At 44.3% G+C, this 21071-nt stretch overlaps 1 long non-coding RNA gene across 2 annotated transcripts in view; it reads right to left on the bottom strand.

The window, feature by feature from the left end:
- The window catches only part of LOC127576125 (uncharacterized), a 54514-nt gene that overhangs the window by 15143 nt on the left and 18300 nt on the right, over window positions 1-21071 (bottom strand). For both annotated transcript variants that reach the window (XR_007957173.1, XR_007957172.1), the window contains exon 2: window positions 17090-17196. This is a non-coding gene — a long non-coding RNA (uncharacterized LOC127576125). The remainder of the gene's footprint in view (window positions 1-17089; window positions 17197-21071) is intronic.

The raw sequence follows: 21071 nt of genomic DNA, 5'->3' as shown, positions 1-21071 counted from the left end.
TGGGAGGAAACCGGAGCACCCGGAGGAAACCCATGCAGACACGGGGAGGACGTATAAACTCCTTACAGACAGCGGCGGGAATCGAACCCTGATTGCTGGCGCTGTAATAACATCACGCTAACCGCTACGTTACCGTGCCACCCCGCTACGCTACTGTGCCGCCCCAATTGCCAGGGATGATTTGGAGTCCACAAAAACAGTCAAGAGAAGAAGAAATAGAAGGTGAAATGTAGAAAAGTGGGAAATTGCTCATGGACCAGTTGGGCTGAATACCCTCTGTGTTGTATACAAACTGATCCTGAAAATGGTCCAGATTTTCCACTGGCAATGTCCAGTGTACATCAAACTGCTCTGTGTCCCTACTCCCCAAGATAGTCTGGGCCTTATTGTATGGATTACACAGAGGACTGTCTGATTAGCTGATATGTCTGCCCTTCTGTGCACCAGTAGCTAAGTGATCTGTTTATCAGCTGGTCTAGCTGCTGTGAATCATTGATTCCACTGTGAGCGTTGTGAACAGCACGTCCCAACAATGTGTGCTTTATCCACGCATTTGGGAAACTTTTCCTTCAAAAAGGAGCAGTGAGTAATTCAATTTTAGAATTATCCATAAAGACAAAGATACTTCATTGAGCTGGCAATCTTCCAAAGGGGGAAAAAAAAGACCAGCATGCCTAGTCCATTGACACCACACTGCTGATGTAAATGGAAACAACAAAAGCAGCTAATTTATATTACTTGGTCACAGCATTCAGGGAATGAAAAGGCCTTGCGTTATTCTCTTTAGACAAGCTTCTTCAAAAGAGTGTGGTCGGCTCAGCTGTGTGACAGAGACAACTCACTGCAATGGCAGCACTTGTTTGCAAGTGATATCCTGGGGTGGTTGCCCCAGACATGGGCTGCTTTTCTTTATTTCACTGACGGACTGAGAGAAAATGCTGAGAGTTGGTGTGAATCGGGTCATTGAAGGCAAGAGAGAGGCTGTGAGACACTGTGCAGGCCTGGAACTGCTAGCCCTTTGGCTCACAATGGAAGCTGGCTGGCTGCCAAAAGGCTGAGCTAATTTCTTTTTCCAAGTAGATTATCTTAATTTTGTGCACAGTTCTCAAGTTTTAAGTGGGGTATGCTTTTCTAGAAGTTGATTGCTCAGGTGTACTGCCTGGCAGCCAAAACGGTTGCCATAGAAACAGTGACAGCATTAGCTGTTCCTGTGCCTTCCTTCTCCACTTACAGACCTTTCTCTGCCCAGTGGGGCTCCTGGTTGGTGGGGCAGACTCCAAGCTTTGGATCTGGCCTTGCATTCTGCTCTAATTCGACTGAACTCCCAGTGTGGATTAGAGCCTTCACTACACCATTAAGACATTACACATAACTCCCAAGGTAAGCTACTGATGTATGGTTTTACATCAGTCAAGGACCAGAGCTCCAGTGTTTCACAATACTTCTTCCTTTCAGTTTTCTGTTATTCCCGTACTGACAGTACACAGTCTAAGATTTAATGCATATTACACGGTCCTTTAGAGCTGCATGCTGTGAGTTGGATAATGCACTGTTGTGCCAGCAAGGAAGGCTGAGGGAAAGTGTGAGGGGAGGAATATGTGAAGGAGGGAGAGGAACCAAGTTTTCCACAGATATTCATCACAAAATGCCTGTCTTTCAAGCTATTAAAATGCATTATAGTGCCACTAACGTTCAAAGAGTGAACACGTCATGTGGTTAAGTAAAAACAATAAACAGAGTCTGTAAAAGTCTACGGGAAGTTTGTGTGACATTTACGGAAGCATGCATGATACTTGCTATTTCTATTATTATGGATTTCCATTACACAAAGGAAGTGTGAATGCCAGGAAATACTTGACAAGAAATTTTAATCTATGGTTATTTTCACTAATGCCTTGAGGGGGATTTGCTTCTTTGTTGAAAAGGTAGCAGTACTGCAGATGGCATGTAAACATAAGTTGATGGTAGCCTTCAGTGATCGTATATTTGGGTCAACATAACGTTGCATGTCACAGAGTAAACATTCCACTGTCATTCTCAGGTTGTGAAAACTGTGAGGTTAATGCACCTTTCTACAACCTGCCTTCACTCCTGACTGCACACCTGCCTCCTCTCCGAGTTGCATGCCTGTTCTTGCTCCTGGTTACACACCTGTTCCCCTCTCCTGGTTGCATACCTGCCCTCACTCCTGATTTTACCATTGTCTCTCTCCCAGATGAACACCTATCTTTGGTGCTGGTTACACACCTCTCCCTCTCTCAGTTGCACATCTGTTCTCATAGAATGTAGAACAGTATGGCTCAGAAACAGGCCCTTTGTCCAACGATGTCTGTGCTGAACATGATGTAGAATTAAACTAAATCTATTCTGCCTGCACCTGATCCATATCCTTCCATTCCCTGCAGATTCATGTGTCTATTTAACAACCTCCTAAAAAAGCCACTATCGACCCAGGCATCTACCATCTCTGTGTAAAAAAATTTGCCCCACACATCTCCTTTAAACTTTCCCCCTCTCACCTTAAATGCATGTCCTTGAGTATTTGACATTTCTACCCTGGGATAAAAGATCTGGCAGTCTATTCTATTTATGCCTCTCATCATTTTATAAACTTCTGCCCAGTCTCCCCTCAGCCTCTGACATTCCAGAGAAAACAACCCAAGTTTGTCCAACTTCTCCTTATAGCTCATACCCTCTAATCCAGACAGCACCCTGCTCAACCTCTTCTGTACCCTTTCCAAAGCCTCCACATCCTTCATATAATGGGTGACCAGAATTGTACACAATGCTCCAAGTGAGGCATAACAAAAGTTTTATGCAGCTGCAACATGACTTCCTGACTCTTATACTCAATGCCCTGACCAGTGAAGGCAAGCATGCCATATGCCTTCTTCACCACCCCATCTACTTGTGTAGCCTTTCAGGGAGTTATGGACTTGGGCCCCAAGGTCCCTCTGTACATCAGTGCTGTTCAGGGCCCTGCCATTAACTGCATATTCTCCCCTAACATTTGATTTCCCAAAGTGCGATACCTCACAGTTGCCTGGATTAAACTCCGTCTGCCATCTCTCCGCCCATATCTGTAACTGATCTTTATTCTGCTGCATTTCTTTAATGTCCACAACTCCACCAATCTTTGAGTCATCTGTAAACCTGTTAACTCACCCACCTACATTTTCATCCAAGTCATTTACATATATTGCAAACAAACAGAAGCCCCAGCATGGATCCCTGCAGAACACCACTGGTCACAGACCTTCAGCTAGAATAATACCCTTCCACCACTATCCTCTGTCTTCTGTGGGCAAGCCATTTCTGAATCTAGACTACCAAGTTACCATGGATCCCATGCATCTTAATCTTCTGGATCAGAGGAAGAGGTGTGTAACCAGGAGTGAGGACACTCCTGGTAACATGCCTGTTCCTATCCCTGTTGCACATCTAGCCTCACTACTAGTTACACACCTGTCTCCCTCTTGGTTACATACCTGTCCCTCACTCCCCATTACAAACCTACCCCAGTCCCAGCCATACTCCTCCCCACTCATTGCAACACACTACCCATCTAAAGGTAGAATAGAATGATATTCACCAATAGCCACCTGCAGGTAATATGCAGGGGGCAGCATCAACCACCCTATGTGGCCTCTTTGTCCTTACAAATCCTTGATTCTGTCAAGAGGGATTGTGGAGCACCCTTCTCAAATGGAAACTTGTCTCCATCATGTATCTGCTTCATGATGCATGCAAGCCATGATCTTAACCAACAGGTTCATAACAGGAACAACCTAAGTACAGAATAGTGTCAAACAAGGCTGTGTCATTGTCCCGGTGTTCTCCACACTGCTAAAGCGCACCTCCAACATGCTTGCAGTTGAAATGGAGGTAATCTATAGGCCAAGTGAGAAACTGTTCAACTACAGCTCCTCCACACTGGAACCAAGGTCAATGTAATGGCTAACATAACACTATTATAGTGCCAGTGACCCAGGTTCAATTCCAGCCACTGTCTGTAAGGAGTTTGTACGTTCTCCCTGTGTCTGCATGGGTTTCCTCTGGGTGCTCTGGTTTCCTCCCACTTTCCATTGACTAATAAAGATACCTTATCTTATCTTGTCTTATCTTTGGCGTCGAGCTGGATCATGCAGCCTTGAGGTTGAGCTTCAAGTTATCGTTGACTTTTCACTGAAGTATACAAGATAATGTACCTTACACTTGACACGTGCAGAATAAAGATCATTCCTGTACAACACCAGCCTCTGCCAATAATGGTCCATGACAAGACCATTGAAAATGTGGAACTGCTCCCCGTATCGCAAGAAGTATATCTAAGCAAAAGCAGACATTGATGATGAAATTCGCCATCACCTTCAGTGAACCAACACAGCCTTTGCCACCGAGGAAAAGATCAAGATCTCAAACCTGACACAAAACTTGTGGTCTACAGGGCAGCAGTGATCCCAGACCTCTTCCATGTTCCTGAGACGTGGATTACCTCCAGCACTGGAGAGATGCCACCAATGGTGTTTCCACAAAATCCTCCAAATCCATTCGCAGGAAAAGCAAACTAATGTCAGGATCCTCCCTCAGACCAACATCCTTGGCACTGAAGCCCCAATTACAATCATTAAAATCCAATGGGCAGGACACATTGTTTGCATGCCTGACACCAGTCTCCCAAAACTGAGACTGAGCTCCATCATAGTGGACAAAGTGGACAGAAGAAAAGATTCAAAGGTTTTCCCAAAGCCGCTCGGTAAAGTGGAACACCCCTGGCCCTTAACATCCCTAAATGTAGAAGGAGCATTTAGGATGGCGGGTCGTTCGGGGGAGTCTCCTGGTCGGTCTTCACCTGGGCCTGGCCAAGCTGGCCATCCACGGGTCCAGGCGTCAGGTGGTCAAGGGTTCCGGCTGGGTCGCCTGCCTGCCCCTCTTCTGGGCTTACATCCATGCCCGGGTGTCCTTGGAGAGGGAGCACACGGTATCTGCAGGCACCCTGTGTGAATTCCGCGATCGGTGAGACCCCCCCCCCCACCCCCCCAGGGGATCGCATGTGTCGTAGATGGTTTAAACGAGATTCTGATTTGCGGCCGTTTAGTTAGCATTCTCTGCTGTAGTTATGCGTCTGTGTAGTTCTTTCTTTTATTAGTTGCTGTAGTTTTGACACTGTATGTCATTTTGTAGTGCTTTCAGTGAATAAACTTTTGCATATTCATGAAAACAAGGAGCATTCAGGATGGTATTGAAAAATTTGAGTCCATGCCTCAGGAGTGGGCCACCTCACAAATTACCCAGTCACCTGCCCCGTTTGTGGAAGAGTCTGCAGTTCCCTCAATGGCCTCATCAACCAACCCCCAACCCCCTGGAATGGAAGCAAGTCATTCTCGATCCTGAAGGACTGCCTAAGATGAAGAAGTTAATAAATACAAGTTTGCTTCTTTATCCATAAAAAGGACTATTTTCATGTGGCCACTTGGGGCAAGTTGGAACACTGACCTCCACTCTGGTGTGATGTCTGTGGCAGGATAAAATTTTGCAATGCTTTGTGTGGCTTCTTTAAATTTGTTCCAAACTTTTAACTGAAGTTTTTTTTTAAAAGCTGTTGATATAGCGTATAGAGCAATGGGATATGCAGAAAGCAAATATCTATTACTTTACCAGGACATTAATGTTCCTTTAAAGACTGTCCAACAAAAGGCTGACATTTACTGGATAACTGAGTGACATGTAAAGATGTTCCATTCAAAACTAGTGCCTCACCCATTGGATCTGGATTACAAATCCCACCACAGCCAACCACCCCACCAGCGAGACCCATTTATCTTATTTTACTGGCCCGGTCGACTTGAGCTTGGATTAGACCTTTGGCTCACCCCAGTCTTGGGTGGACCTGCAATCACTGGTGACACATCCACAACACATCATACTGTGAGCTTCCAGTGAGAGGGACCTGCAGACAGAGCAAACATCTTTTGGTCGTTCAGTTCTGAACTTTGCTATTTTCCTCAGTCCCTGAACAAAGCATCTGTTAAAATGATTATTGAGATATTTGTGTTTTGAGGCTGTTTGAGAGGATTAATTACTTTGCGTCGATATTCTGAGAACCTGAAGTTTTCCGACACTTAAAACCAGCATTAATCGTGAAAGAAGTTTGCATAGAAGGCCAAATCCCAGATTCAAGTAGAGGCTCAAGAGTGATGGAGACACTTCTGACTCTGGCCTCTGTGTAACATTGTTTTTATTGACTTTGGAGACATGGACATTGTTGGAAAGACCAGCATTTAATGCCTGTCTCACCTTCTTCTTCCTCTTATCATATGACAGTGGAGCAACTTATATAGTGATGTATAGATTTTGAAGCCTGTGTAGCTATGTGTATATTGGCTATGTGCCCTGGAAATGATCGGACGAGCAGCCTTTGATGAAGTGTACATTGCAAGCAGGATTTGATTTGAGTTTCCAGTGAGAGTAAAAGATGGACACATCAGCCTGCCCTGTCCATATCCAGTGCAGAGTTGTCATTTGTTTCTTGGAAGGTGAAGTCCGAGTACTGGTTCTGTAAGGTCAGTGATGATGCTTTTGTTCACCATATGGTTATTGTTCCATTGAGATCTCCTTTGTTTCTCATGGTTCATAAGACATGCAAGAATAAAATATTTATTTATTAGTCACATGTACATCGAAACACACAGTGAAATGCATCTTTTTGCGTTACTGAGAATGTGCTGGGGGCAGCCCGCAAGTGTCGCCACTCTTTTGGCGCCAACATAGCACGCCCACAGCTCCTAACCTGTACGTCTTTGGAACGTGGGAGGAAACCCATGCAGACACATGAGGAGAACGTACAAACTCCTTGCAGACAGTGGCAGGAATTGAACCCGGGTCTCTGGTGCTGTAATAGCGTTACACTAACCGCTACACTACCGTGCCACCCACAATATTGTAATGCAAGAAATTTTAAAGTATAACTATTCCATTTTCCCTTACAACATAGAAGGAGGCCATTCAGCCCTTTAATATGCTGGGTCATAGTGCAATTCTATTCCCCATTAATTTTCCCTGTAATCTAATTCTCTCCACATTTCCATCAACTCCCTTCAGATTCTCTCACTGATCTACACACTAGGGGCAATTTTATGTCTTTGGGATGTGGAAGAAAACTGGAGCACCCAGAAGAAACCCATGCGGTCATAGGGAGAACATGCAAACTCCACACAGGCCAGCACCCGAGGTCAGGTTTGAACCCAGGTCGCTGGAGCTGCGAGGCAGCAGCTTGACCTGCTGTACCACAGTGCCACCCACACTGATCAGCAGCAAAGGCAATGTCCCCTCTGCTTCTTCATATGATTTTTTTCATACCTTCGTGAGGAGGGTAATCTGTTCTCCGTTGATATTTCATTTGAAAATTAGTGTTACTGCATTGAAGTGACATCCTGGACCACTTGATCAGCTCCATGTGTGGCTTGTGAACCCATTACCTTCTCAATCTACCTCACTGTGGCCCTTGCGCTGCACTTTTTCTGTACCTACAACACTATTCTGCATTCTGTTTTCTTCTTACTTCCTCAATGTACTTATGAATGGCATGATCTGTCTGGATAGCGCCCAGACAAAAGCTTTTCACTGTATTGTACATTGTACATGTGACAATAATAAACCAATACCAATACCAACAAATGTCACCACTGACCTATGGCGAACTAAAACAGTCTTTCAAAGGAAACATGGATCATGAAGTTGTCAATTAGTATCTAGGGGTGTGCCAATAAATTTTAAGGGTCTCTCACTAGAGTTCCCTCTCTGGAGGCCTGAATATATTCTGACAATGATGCAACCACATAAACCTAGTGAGATAGGTGACCAGGCAAAGGGATTCACACCAGCCAGTTTGAAGTAAGACTATTTCATGGTTGCTAATCTTTGTTTTATGTCACCAGATAGCATCCAATCAAGGCTGTTGACTAATATAATCATTTAAATTTACAGTAAGAGTACATCACTGGAAAGCAAATATTAAGAAAAAGTACTTGATGTAACATTATGCAAAGTTACCAGATGAAAACTAATAACTAGCATTCATTCCTTTGATTATCTGGCTGTGTAACTTTACCCTTGGCCTGAAGCCCAGGCTCTGATATATATATAAAGTGATGGTTAAGACCAGCAAACTATTTTACAGACGTCTATCCAGACTCCGAATACTAGCAGTTGCAATAAATTATTTTTAAAAGTTGATTCAGCTGGCAAGCCGATATATTAAAACTCAGTTTTGTGTCAGGAAGAACATTCATTTAGAATTGAGATATGAGGAAATAAAAAGATCCCCAAGGAGCTCTGACCTGTTGGTGACTCCAGATCACTTTAACTGGAAACGGGGGGAGAAAAGAAGAACAGAGTCAAGTTGATGGATCAGGAAGATTAACACTTTTCTTCTCTTCACAGCTTCTGCCTAACCTGCTGAGCAGTTCCATCATTTGCTGTTTTATTTCAGATTTCCAGAACCAGAAGGGTTTTGACATTGGTAGGTGGAACCCTAAGGATTACCTGGATACTCTGACACACCACACCCCTTCATCACAGTATCCCCAAAGTTGCTGTAAGATCCACCACAACAGACTGAGTTACTCTGATCCTCTGCCATAACTCAGTGGATCGCAAGGGTTCTAAGCCTGACTCCACAGACCTGGACAAAGAGAATTGAGGCTGACACTACTGTGCAGTACCGAGAGAGTGCTTCTCTGTGAGTGAAGATGGCACTACAATAGGTGGTGTAATAGGTAGTGAAGATGGTTATCAATAATTACAGAGGGATCTTGATCAGCCGGGTTAAGTGGGCCGAGGAATGGCAAATGGAGTTTAATTCGGATAAGTGCGAGGTGGTACATTTTGGGAAGAAAAATCAGAGTAGGACTTTCACAGTGAACGGTAGAGGGAACGCCCTGGGGAGTGTTGTAGAACAGAGGGATCAAGGAGTACAAGGACATGGACCCCTAAAAGTGGCGGGTAGACAGGGTGGTAGAGAAGGCTCTTGGCATACTGGCCTTCGTCAGTCAGGCCACTGAGTATAGAAGCCGGGATGTTATGTTTCTACAAGACATTGGAGAGGCTGCATTTGGAATATTGTGTTCAGTTTTGGTTGCCCTGCTGTAGGAACAATACTATTAGGCTGGAAAGCATGCAGAAAATATTTACAAGGATGTTGCCAGGACTTGAGGGATTGAGTTATAGAGAGGGTTTAGCAGCCTGTAATTTTATTCATTAGAGTGCAGGAGATTGAGAGGTGATCTTATAGAGGTGTATAAAATCATGAGGGGCATAGAGAGGGTGAATGCACTCAGTCTTTTTCCCAGGATTGGGGAATCAAGAACTAGAGGGCATAGGTTTAAGGTGAGAGTGGCATCTTTTTCACCCAGAGGGTGGTCAGTATATGGAATGAGCTGTCAGAGGAAGTGGTTGAGGCAGGAACATTAAAAACATTTAAAAGCACTTGGACAGGTACATGGATAGGAAAGGTTTAGAGTGATGTGGACCAAATGAGGACACATGAGATTAGCTTAGATGGGCATCTTGGTTGGGCCAAAGGTCCTGTTTCTATGCTGTATGACTTCATGACGCTATCAGGTGAACCAGGATGAGTCCGCTTCACGTTTGTGACTTTTGTTGTTTGTTTGGGTTTAGAGATTGTGTAAAAGGACGAGACCATCTTGGCTCTAAATGGTTCCCTGGTTCTGTCACAGCCCACATGAGTAATGATCACATGATAGAGGCTTCCCGCTGGCTGCTTGGTGTCTGCAAAGCTGCAGCCCCCACTGAGTCAGAACCTTCTGGAGAGAGGGATAAAAATGTGTCTGAATGTTTAGGTTGCAGCATCCAAGCAGGACTGTTGGGCTTGGTGGAGGCTGGGGGATGAAATGTTGAAACCAGACTTTCTTTTTCATTGAACAAAAACAGAAATGCTGGAAGAACTCAGCCCGTCATTCAAGCAGCATCTGGAGAGAAGCCAGTTAACATTTCAGGTGAGGGACCCTGGCTCAGAACTGGGGGGAAAGTGGAGGGGTGACAGTTTTCAAAGCTAAACTGGGGGGCGGAGTGAGGTGGAGGACAATAGATCACATGGAGATTAGTTAGGGCAGGTCAGGCAATGAGGATCATGAGCACTGGCCGTTAGGGAGGTACTTTAACAAAACTAGGTGAGAAAGGGCCATCAGCACGATAATGGAAAATGATGAGAGTGCAGTTTACCTGAAGCTGGAGGATTCAATGTTCATTCCAGAGGGTTGCAAAGTGCCCAGATGGATGATAAAGTGTTGTTCTAGTTTACATTGGACCTCACTATGGCAGTAGAGGAGGCGGTCACAGACTGACAGGTGGGAATGGGAGTGGAAATCAAGAAATAAAGTGGCACGGAACAGGAAGCTCTGGATCACCCCTGTGTACTGAGCGCAGGTGCTCTGCAGTTCTTGAACCACTGTGGCCTCTGTGTTGAAGGTCCTCTCCCAATTTTTTTTTAGGTAGGGAGTCACAGGAATTTGACCCAGTAACGACAGAAGGGCAACTATATACTTTCCCAGCATACATTGGGACATGTCGTGGGGTTCCTATACCTCTGCTGCCCTGAGTTTATGGTGGCAACGTGAGGCCCAATACAAACTAGAACAACATTTTATCGTCCATCTGGGCACTTTGCAACCCTCTGGAATGAACATTGAATCTTCCAACTTCAGGTTTGAAACTTAGCCAGTTGCCGCAGCATATCTTGAAGGTTACACAGACCACGGGCACTTCATTGCTGCAGTCAGGATTGGCGGTCAATCAAATGAGCTGTGCCGAACTGGATGTTATTGAGCTCCTTGAATGTTACCGGAACTTTGAAGGTAACTTCATAACTCAGTGAATAATATCTGAACCAAAAGCCTGTGGATATTAAGCCTAACTCCAGAGACAAAGAAAACTGAGGCTGACACAAGCAGGCCCAGGTTACGAATGCCTGACTTAAGGGCACCCCTAGATATGGACAACTCCTCTAATATTAGATTCAAAAGTCCGCTGTATGTTATGTATGTTTGTTCGTATGAACAACAAAACTGTTTTCCTCTCTCTCTCTCTCTCTCTCTCTCTCTGATCTTTAGTAATTGTTCTTTCTTATCAGTCTTGTGTGCTTTTGATGCCATTCATTACAATACTGTGGAGGTATGGTTACCATATTGAATGATTTTTGTGTACTTTCTGACTTATGGACCAAATCAACTTATGGCCATCTGTAAAAATGGAATCCATTCGTTACCTGGAGATGGGCTGTACTGAGAAAGTGCTGCATTGTCAGCATTACTCCTCCTCATAGCCACATGCCCCAAGCCTTCAGTTTCCAATGTGTCCGATACACAGAGCAGACGTTTATCCCGGAATCTTTCTTCCACAGATGTCCACACGTGACAAGCTGTCTTGGGTCATGAAAAATCACTTGAATGCCACCTCAGGCTAGGTTGCATAAAGACCCAGCGGAGAAGCAGCAGGGGGTGTTGCTGCAATGAGGACACATTGGGAGCCAGAGAGCAGGGGACTGAGGAGGGAGGTTTGGCAGTGAGACACAAGGTAACTGCGAGCTGGGGGCACAAATTGTGGAGAGGTCACAGAGGCTGGGTTTGTTCCCCCAGAGCAGAGGTTGAGGGAAGATTTAATTGAAGTGAAAGGCATTAAAAGAGAAAATCAAGAGAAATTGTTTACACTGGCAAAAGGATCTGAAATCAAAAGATACAGACTTGATCCAGAAGGCAGATGAGAGAATAGTTTTTTTAGGTAGAAATATAGTAAGATGTGGAATGTTTGTTTGAAGGGCTGGTGGAAAAAAATTCAATGTTAATTCTAAAAATTAATTGGATAAATGAGGTTGAATTGGTTAAATTGGAAGAGAAATCAATTGCAGGGCTATGTGGTGGGGATGGGAGTGGGGTTGGGGTGGGCCCAGTTGGAGACAGGTATAGGAACAATGGGCTGAATGGCCTTTCCCAGGCTATGTGATTCTAGGATGCAGTCCCCTGCTGCTGCCTTCCAGTCAGTTGATCAGAGTTGGAGCTTGGTTAAAAGTGGTGAGTTTTCATGCTTATCGTTGTTTAATCAGTGGGCACGGAGTGACGGGAGCTTAAATGAAGCATAGCACTGTTGACTGTGTTGCCTCGACTTCACTCCGAGAACGGGGCCCGACCACGGATCTGAGCTGACCCATGTAACATCCGTCACTTCTCACAGCACCGAAAGTTTCCCAGCGTAACTGAGGTGTTGCCATCAATTATTGCGAAATTGGGCTTGCACTGTGTTGTGAGCCCCAAGGTCAACCGTGACTGGGTGGAAACGGTTGAAATTCATTCAACACAAGTGCCCAACTGCAGAAAACAACAAGAAAAAACTTTGATCTGTTCCGTCTGGGCGGAATTCAATCCAGGTCGTAAGGATAAAAGGATCATGCACTCGGGCACTGCGTTACTCTGCTGTTGCACAGAACTGAATCATAGTCACACTATCATCTCATGCTCCCTGGAGCAAAGGATCGTCACTTTGATCTTTCTATTTTAAGTGTTCCTGATTAAAGTTACTTGTTTCATGATACTTTCACTCATGATATTTTTCCACTGTTTGAATGAAACCTTCCTGGCACCACAACAAAGGAGACCAGGGGACTTAAGAACCCAAGAAAGTGAAGCAACAGTAGACCATTCAGCCCCTTGTGCCTGTTCTACCTTTACATCTGATGCCTCATCTCCTATCTCGCTGTTACTTTCCAGCACTAACCCCATATCTCTTGATTCCTTTATTCCCTTAATTTACCCAGTATCCTGAAAATATTACCCTCAATCAACATTCGAAAAACAGTTTTTATCAACCTGAGTGGGATCTTGCTATGCACAGTTCAACTACTGAATGTCTTGAAGCCTCTTAAATGTTGTACAGTTCCTGCCTCCACCACCTCCTCTGGCAGCTCATTCCAGATACCAACTACTCTTTCTGTAAAAAATTTTCTCCTCAGATACCTTTTAAACTTCCTCCCTCTCTTCTCAAATATATGCTCTCTACTTGTAGATACCCCTACCATGGGAAACAGGCCATCTCCCCTATCTATGCCTCTCATAATTTTATATACCACTATTATGTCTCTTCTCAGCCTCCTTTGCTCCAGGGAAAACAGACCCAATCTATCCATTCTCTCCTTATAACTGAAGCCCTCTAAGTCCAGTTTGCACATTCTCGCTGTGCCTGCATGAGTTTCCTCCAGGGGTTCCGGTTTCCTACCACATCCCAAAGATGTGCACGTTGGCAGGTTAGTTGGCCGCTGTAAAGTACCCTTACCGTGTAGGTGAGTGGTAGAATCTGGGCGGAGTGAATGGGAATGTGGGGAGAGAAGAAAATTGGTTAGCGTAAAAATGAGTGTTGGGTGGATGGCAGGGAATTAGTGGGCCAAAGGCCTGTTTCCATGCTGTATTTCTGTCTGACTCTATAAAAGTGACATCCATCATTAAGGACTCCCACCATCTGGGCCATGCCCTCTTCTCGATGCTGCCATTGAGCGGGCGGTACAGGAGCCTGAAGACCCACACCTCAAGGTTCAACAGCAGCTTCTTCCTCACTGCCATCAGGTTCTTGAACTGACCTGAGGAACACTAATTCTACCTCAGACTATATTTCCTTCAACATGCACTGATCTTGTTATGTTCTTCTTTTGATTTTTTTTGTGTCTTGTAAGTTAAGTATAACTTATGTTAATTTATGTTGATGTAATTTATGTTTGTCATGTTTGCAATGTACTGTGCTGCAGCTGCAAAAAGTTAATTTTCATGGCATTAATACCCTAGGTCTGTATGCCCATGACAATAAACTTGAACTTGAGAAGGTAATGATTTAAGCACCACTGGACCTGTCAATGCTAACAGCTCACTAAGTCCCAGCCTTAGATAAATTCCTCCCCTAATTGAAAGAACTTCCCTTAATTCAAAGCTGCTTAATTCAAACTAATGGATGAAATGGATAAAATGGATTCCCTTTAGCACTGCACTGGCACTTAGCGGCTGGGAGATGGGATCAAACGCAGCACAGATTGATGGGATGTCATTGCTTATCCCATGTGAGTAGATGCTGAGCAGTCGTAATCCAATTGATTGGGAGCTAAGTGGCTTCTAACAGGTAAAGCCACGCAGACCGGCCTGAAGATGAGGGAAAAGGAAATAAGCACTGGGGCAGGATCTGTGACTTTTATCTACCGAGTAGGGAGTGCTTGATGATCAGATTGTGCACCTAACCAGGCTGCACTCCATTCCTCAGCTGCAAACCATCTCAAGAGCACAAAAGCCAATCAAAACTGGACTTACAGAACCATAGGGAGGTACGGCACAGAAGAAGGCCACTGAGTCCATGCTGGTCATCAACCACGCATTTACACTGAAGCCATGTTACTCACACTTTCCCATCAGCTCCCTCCAGGTCCTACCTTCAACGTACACACAAGGGGCAACTTACAGCGACCAATTCACCTACCAATCTGCACATCTTTGGGATGTGGGAGAAGACCGGAGCACCTGGAGGAAACTCACCCCGTCATAGGGAGAACGTGCAAACATCACACAGACATTCTGCTTTAAAGGTCAGGGTTCGTGGGTGCACAACGATACCTCATTGGTAATGACACATCTGCTGAGTTGCTCACATTAGAAATATTAATGCAACAGGCAAACTGCTGGAGGAACTCAACGGGTCAGGCAGCATCCATGGAGGGAAATGGACATTTGACGTTTCAGGTTGAGACCCTGGTGGTGACCCCACTGTCTCCCCTTCAGAGCACTCTGAGCAAGGTGTGTCAATCCTCCTTCCCGCCAATAGCCCTTTCTCTCCCATGGTGCCTTCCCATGCAACAACAGGAGATGCAACAGTTGCATTTCTACCTCCTCTTGACCCGCTGTTCAGAGACCTGAACCAGTGATTCATTCATACTTCTCTCAAGTTCGTGCACTGCGTTCAATGCTCACAATGCAGCCTCCTCTACACCAGGGAGACAAACTGTAGACTCCTCTGTGGAACACCTCTGTTAAGTTCATGAGCATCAGCTGAAGCTTCTAGTTGCCTGTCACTTTAATTCACCATCCACTCCCACTCCGACCCCTCTGACATTCACCTCCTACACTATTCCGATGGAGTTCGAAGAACAACACTTCATCTTCCAAAAAAGACATATTGCAGCCTCTGGACTCAGCATCAAGTCTAACAGTCTCAGTTTCCATTTCTGCTATTCCCATAAACACCTCCTCCAGACGGACCTGTGTTTCCTCGTTTGTCGCTATGCCAACATCCTTCACCTTCTTCCATCATTCCTTTTGTCACATAGATTCTCCTGCACTTAACACAATCACAGCCTCCCCTGTGTCACCCGCCCCTCCTCCTCCTCACTAGAGCGCTCAAAACTTATTTATCGCTAACTTTCCCTGATTCCGTTGAAAGGAAACATTAACTTTGTTTCTCCTTCCACAGATGCTTCCTCACCTGCTGACTAATTCCAGCATTAGTTCTGTCTAATTTATTGGAATATAAACGAACAGAAGAGGAAATTGATTAACAGTAAAATGGGAAGTTCCTTCCAATAGCCAGAACACAGAAACAAAAAACAGAAAATGCCGGAAACACTCAACAGGTCAGGCAGCGACTGTGGAGAGGGACACAGAGTTATTGTCTCAGATTGAAGACCCTTTGCCAGGACTGGGACAGGGAGAAAACAAGTTTGCTTTAAGTTGCAGGGAAAGGTATGGGTAGGACACAGAGAGCTGGATAGTTTTGGACACTGCAATAAGAAGGAGGAAAATGCAAGATATATTGTATTTAATTGGATACATGACTCAGTATGAAAGCAATTTTGGGTTGATAGTAATGCATTACAGCAAAATAATTGTTTTCAGCGTAGGGTGTTTACTGGTTCCAGCTTGGCTGAGTGGTGGTGCTTAAACCTCAGAGTCAGAACGTGCAGGTTTAAGCATCACTTTGCAGTTTAAGCATATTTTACAAGCTGGCAGATCTACAGGGAATTTCAATTCCAGTACCTGCCTGCAAACTGTCCAAATGCAGTATAATAAGGAGAAAAAGAACTCCACTCATATAGCACCTTCTGTTATCTCAACACACCCCAAAGCGCTTTACAGCTGATTAAGTGCTTTTGACATGAAGTCACTGTTGTGATGGAGGAAATGCAAGTCAGTTTACATATAGCAGCTTTCTGAGTTAGCATTGTGATAAGTTGCCAAGTAATTTTTTGTAGTGATGTTGGTTGAAGGAAGACTATCTGGCTTTGGTTTGGACTTCATGTGAAAAGTAGCACCTCTGAATGTGCAACACTTCCTCATGTCAGCACTGAAGTCTTATCCTAAATTAGCTGCTCAAGTCTCCTGAGTGGACTTGAACTTACAACCTCTTACCCCAGGGAAAGGTTCAAACCCTTGAGGATTTAAGAGGTACTTAGTGTTCCATTGTATATCATTTCTCCCTCATGTGTCACCATCGCTAAAGAACAGATTGACTGCCATTTATCTCATTGTAAATAGTGGGATCTTGCTGTGCTAAAACCCACTTCCAGCATTAGTCTTGCGTAAGAACAGTAACTGTACTTCCAAATGGCTCTGTTTAAATGAATGCCTTTAAGACATTGTTGAGAGATGTAATGAGGTGCTTTATGAATGTGTAAAACACAAAGAAATGAGCCGAAACAGCCAACAGATCTTTTAACAGCCATTAAAAATAGAAGGTTTTTTTGCGCAGCTGCTTGGGTTGGAATGGTGAATCAATGAGCTGAAAAGACCGGACTCTGACTTCTAACTTGATTTGCAAGAAAAGTTTCAAATACCCATTACCAGGATGACTGCAGGTTATGCAGCCTCTCGATGTTCCATTATATATTTAGCTAATTTTATTACTATCAACATACACACACCCTGGTGACATCACACTGTTCCTAGCAACACAGAAAATACAAGAAAGCTAATTCTCCAATAAATATTCAACCCAGGCAACGTGATATGCAAGGTGTTGGTGAATGTAGTGGGTGTGAGTAATGAAAGTCTACCTTATGTCTCGTTGCACAGATGCAGGTGGGGACACACAGAGAGGTTTGAACTTCCATTGTCCCGGCAAGCACAAACGGGAGTTAGATTAATGCTCCATTTCCAGGGGCTGAGAAGAGAGAAAAAAAAATTACCTCAATCCATTACTGGTCATTGGAATTATCCAAGCCTTTGCACATCCGATGAGTATATTCAGGTCGGACGCTTTAAAGGAATATGGGAATCTGGTGGATGGGTGGAAAAGTGGAGAAGTGGTATAAGGTCAGCCATGATCTTTTTAAACAGCAAGCAGAGTCCAGGAACTGTATGTCCAGCTCCTGCTCCGATTTGTCATCTCCTTACGTGCAAATAGGACCTGGAAGCTCTTTGGAGTCCAGGGAGGTGTTAAACAGATAGTGTTTGTCAGCAACCTAGTGCTTTAGTCAGGGCCCACTGCCGTAAAATTCTCCTCAGGCTCAAGGTGAGAGAGACTGGCGGATGACAGGGTGAAGTCACAGGCAAGAGGGCCATGGGCAGAGGGGTGAGGAACGTTAGGGGTTCTACAGGACAGGTTTTTAAGTTAAAGTTGATCTGCCTGACATCATTTCCCTGCACCATAACCCACAAGCTGGCACCTGCTCAGTCTTTTAACTTGCACCAAAACAAAAGCCTGATATGGATTAGCAAAAAGCTGCAGATGCTGGAAATCTGAAATAAAGACAGAGAATGCTGGAAACACTCAGCAGGTCAGGCAGCATCTGTGGAGAGAGAAAACAGAGTTAACGTTTCAGATCAAAGACCCTTCATCAGAGCTGAGAAAGTGAAAAAAAGCACACATACTTTAAATTATGGAGATGGGGATATGTGGCAGTGGCAGAGGAGTTACTGTGTTGCCTCATTGCTCCAGAGACCTGGGTTCAATCTTGACCTCAGCTGCTCTGTATGGAGATTGCACATTCCCCCTGTGACAGTGTGAGTTTTCCCCTGGTGCTACGGTTTCCTCCCACATCCCAATGATGTACTGTAAGTTGCCCCTAGTGGAAGTAAGTAGCAAAAGATTTGAAGGAGAGTTGATAGGAATAGGAAAGAGAATAAGATTCAGGGCCACAGGGAAATAAGGAGCTGGGTAGTGGGACTCACACACTTACTCTGCCTGGAACTGCCATGGATTTGATGGGCCAAATGGCCTCCTTCCAGTCTTGAAGCCATGCAGAACAGAAGTAGACCCTTCAGCCCACCTTGTCCATGCTGGTCATCAAGTCTTCATCTATACTAATCCTATTTCCCCTGGTCTGCTGTCTTCTGTATCATTGTAACAAGTAAAAGAGAATGAAGGGTGTGGACCAAAGCTGTCAACTAGCTGTTTCAAACAAAAGAAACAAAACTGAAAGGTACAGCCATATCATTGGAGAGAGCCAAAGTCAGATGTCAGAGTGGGAGCGGGATGGAGAGTCAAGGTGACAGATGACTGGAAGCTCAGGGAAGCAGGGATGTGGGGAGATTTGGGGCTTCTCTCACTTCCTTGTAGTCTCTGGATGAAGAAACTGAAATAAACGCCACACCCACTATTTTCTTAGAGTGTTTCGGTCAATGCTGTGGTGCACATGTGTGGTAGAATTACTATGAAAATTTACCCCTATTTACAGAAGACCTTGGTGAGACTGTGCCTGGAGTATTGAGTGCAGTTTAGGTCTCCTTGCCTTCGAGGAAGTGCAGTGAGTATTCACCCGCTAGGGATGTGGGTTTGCTCGATGAGGAGAGATTGAATAGATTAGGCCTGTATTCTCTGGGGTTTAGAAGAATGAAAGAAGACCTCATTGAAATGTACAAAATTCTTATGTGGCCCGTCAGGGTGGAAGCAGGGAGGACGTTTCCCATGGATGAAGAGTCTAAGAACCAGGGGTCAACATTTCAGAACAGGGCCATTTGGGACTGAAAATGAGGAGAGACATCTTCATTTAGAACAGTTGCAAAACTTTAGAGTTCTCTACCTTAGTGGATGGTAGAAACTCACTTATTGGATTCACTCAAAACAGGGATTGATGGATTATTGGATATTAAAGGAATTAATGCTTAGGGGGATGGTGCAGGAAACTGGCACTGAGGGAGATCGACCATAATGAATGGTGCAGCAGGCTTGAAGGACCAAATGGCCAACTCATGCTCCTAATTCTTATGTTCTTTTGTTTATGTACTTATCCCACTCTCTCATCAAGAAGTGTTTGTTTTCAGTCTGTGTAATTTTTAATTATTTTTATTTTGTTTACCATATTAATATACTAATAAAATTTCAAGTTGTATATCCAATATTTACTTTGGCAAAAAAGTATCATTTACTGTACGTTGAATGGGAATTGTGTACATTTGTTCTGGCAAGATCCCCTGTTGACGCTTTGTGGTCCAAGGCCCATGCGGTTTATTGCTTAATTAGACCATTTCATAGTCAACAGTCAATGCACGATGTTATTTTGTTTCCCCAAATAAACTGATGAAATCATTGCCAGAATGACATGCTTTTATTATGTTTGTACAGAATATCCGCATGTTCTTTGATAAATCCATTAACTGCACAAGTCATAAAAGTGATTAGCAACTGCATGCAATGAGATAATTCAAAGCAACCCAGTGACTACAACATAAGAACACTTAATGTAGAACCGATGGCAATAAGTGTCTTGTATGAGGAACCTGCATTTCAGTGATGTACACCATGGGGCGAAACGTTATTTCACTTTATTTTAATACTTTTAATTGCTCAATTTTTAAAAATATCCTTTAAATTATTTAAATCTCTTTGAGCAGTTTTTAAAAGTCTCCATCGGAACTTTTTAAAAATTGTTAAAAAGTCTTTTAAAACCAGTGAGCTCTCAAAGGCTGTCAGGCTCTCCAGGGGAAGTTCATCAGGGTGTGTCACCTGAGGCCTAGATGTCACTCAGAGCTCACCTGAGGGAGGAGACTTGTTTTAAATTCTCTTAAAAGAAGACATCACCTCTGAAGTGGGCTGCTGTTCTTTCCAGACTGCACTGAAGTTCAAGCTAAATTTTTTTGGTTCAAGTCGCTGGAGAGGGAATTGAGTTGACAACCCCTTTCACGTGGGCTAGTGTGTACTACAGTAGCGCAGCTGGCAGAGCCGCTGCCTCACAGCTCCAGAGACCCGGGTTTGATCCTGACCTCGGGCGCTGTCTGTGGATTTGCACGTTCTCCCTGTGTGGGTTTCCCTCTGGTGCTCCGGTTTCCTCCCATGTCCCAAAGACATGCAGATTGGTAGGCTAATTTACCACTGTAAATCGACCCTAATATGTGGGCGAGTGGTAGAATCTGGGGGTGTTGATGGAAATGTGGGGAGAATAAAATGGGATTGGTGTAAATGGGTGCTTGAAGGTCAATGAGGACTGAAGGGACTGTTTCCATGCTGAATGAGTCCAAGATTAGCAACTGAACCACGACTGACAACTAAACTAATCTCCTTTAGCACTGTTTTTTAAACGACAGGTAAATCAGGCATAGCTAAGACCCAATGCAGAGTAAGCACCCTCTACACTGCAATGTGAGATTCCGTTCAAAGCATGAGTTAGATAGAAAATAACTGCACATCGATCAGCACACCTCTTAGTGCCTATGTGTAACACTTCCATTTTCTGTGGCAGCTGTTCCCTTGCATTTTAGTCAGATTAGGAACAAAATGTGCTGCAAAATTGATCCCATTGTGCAGATTGTAATTGGATTAAAACCCTGCTTCAATAGAGAAACATTCTGATAGACGCTTCACAAGGACAGTGACAATCTCATGACATTTAGTGTCAGCCGAAGCTGAGCAGCAAGTAGATAGAGCTGGGTGAGCCTCCTGAGATCATGGTATGGCTAAGGACAAGAGGAGTAGGCTGAGAAGGAAAGAGTCAGCAATTCGGACATTTGTCACCAACATTTCCTGAGTTATTGCCACAGTAAAGGAGGTCCATCCTTGGGTTGCACAGCTGCATAGACACCCTCTATATCCTGGGCTTC

The sequence above is a fragment of the Pristis pectinata genome, chromosome 1 (assembly GCF_009764475.1).
Source record: "Pristis pectinata isolate sPriPec2 chromosome 1, sPriPec2.1.pri, whole genome shotgun sequence".
NCBI lineage: Eukaryota > Metazoa > Chordata > Chondrichthyes > Rhinopristiformes > Pristidae > Pristis > Pristis pectinata.
This window is presented reverse-complemented; position numbering and strand designations above follow the sequence as displayed.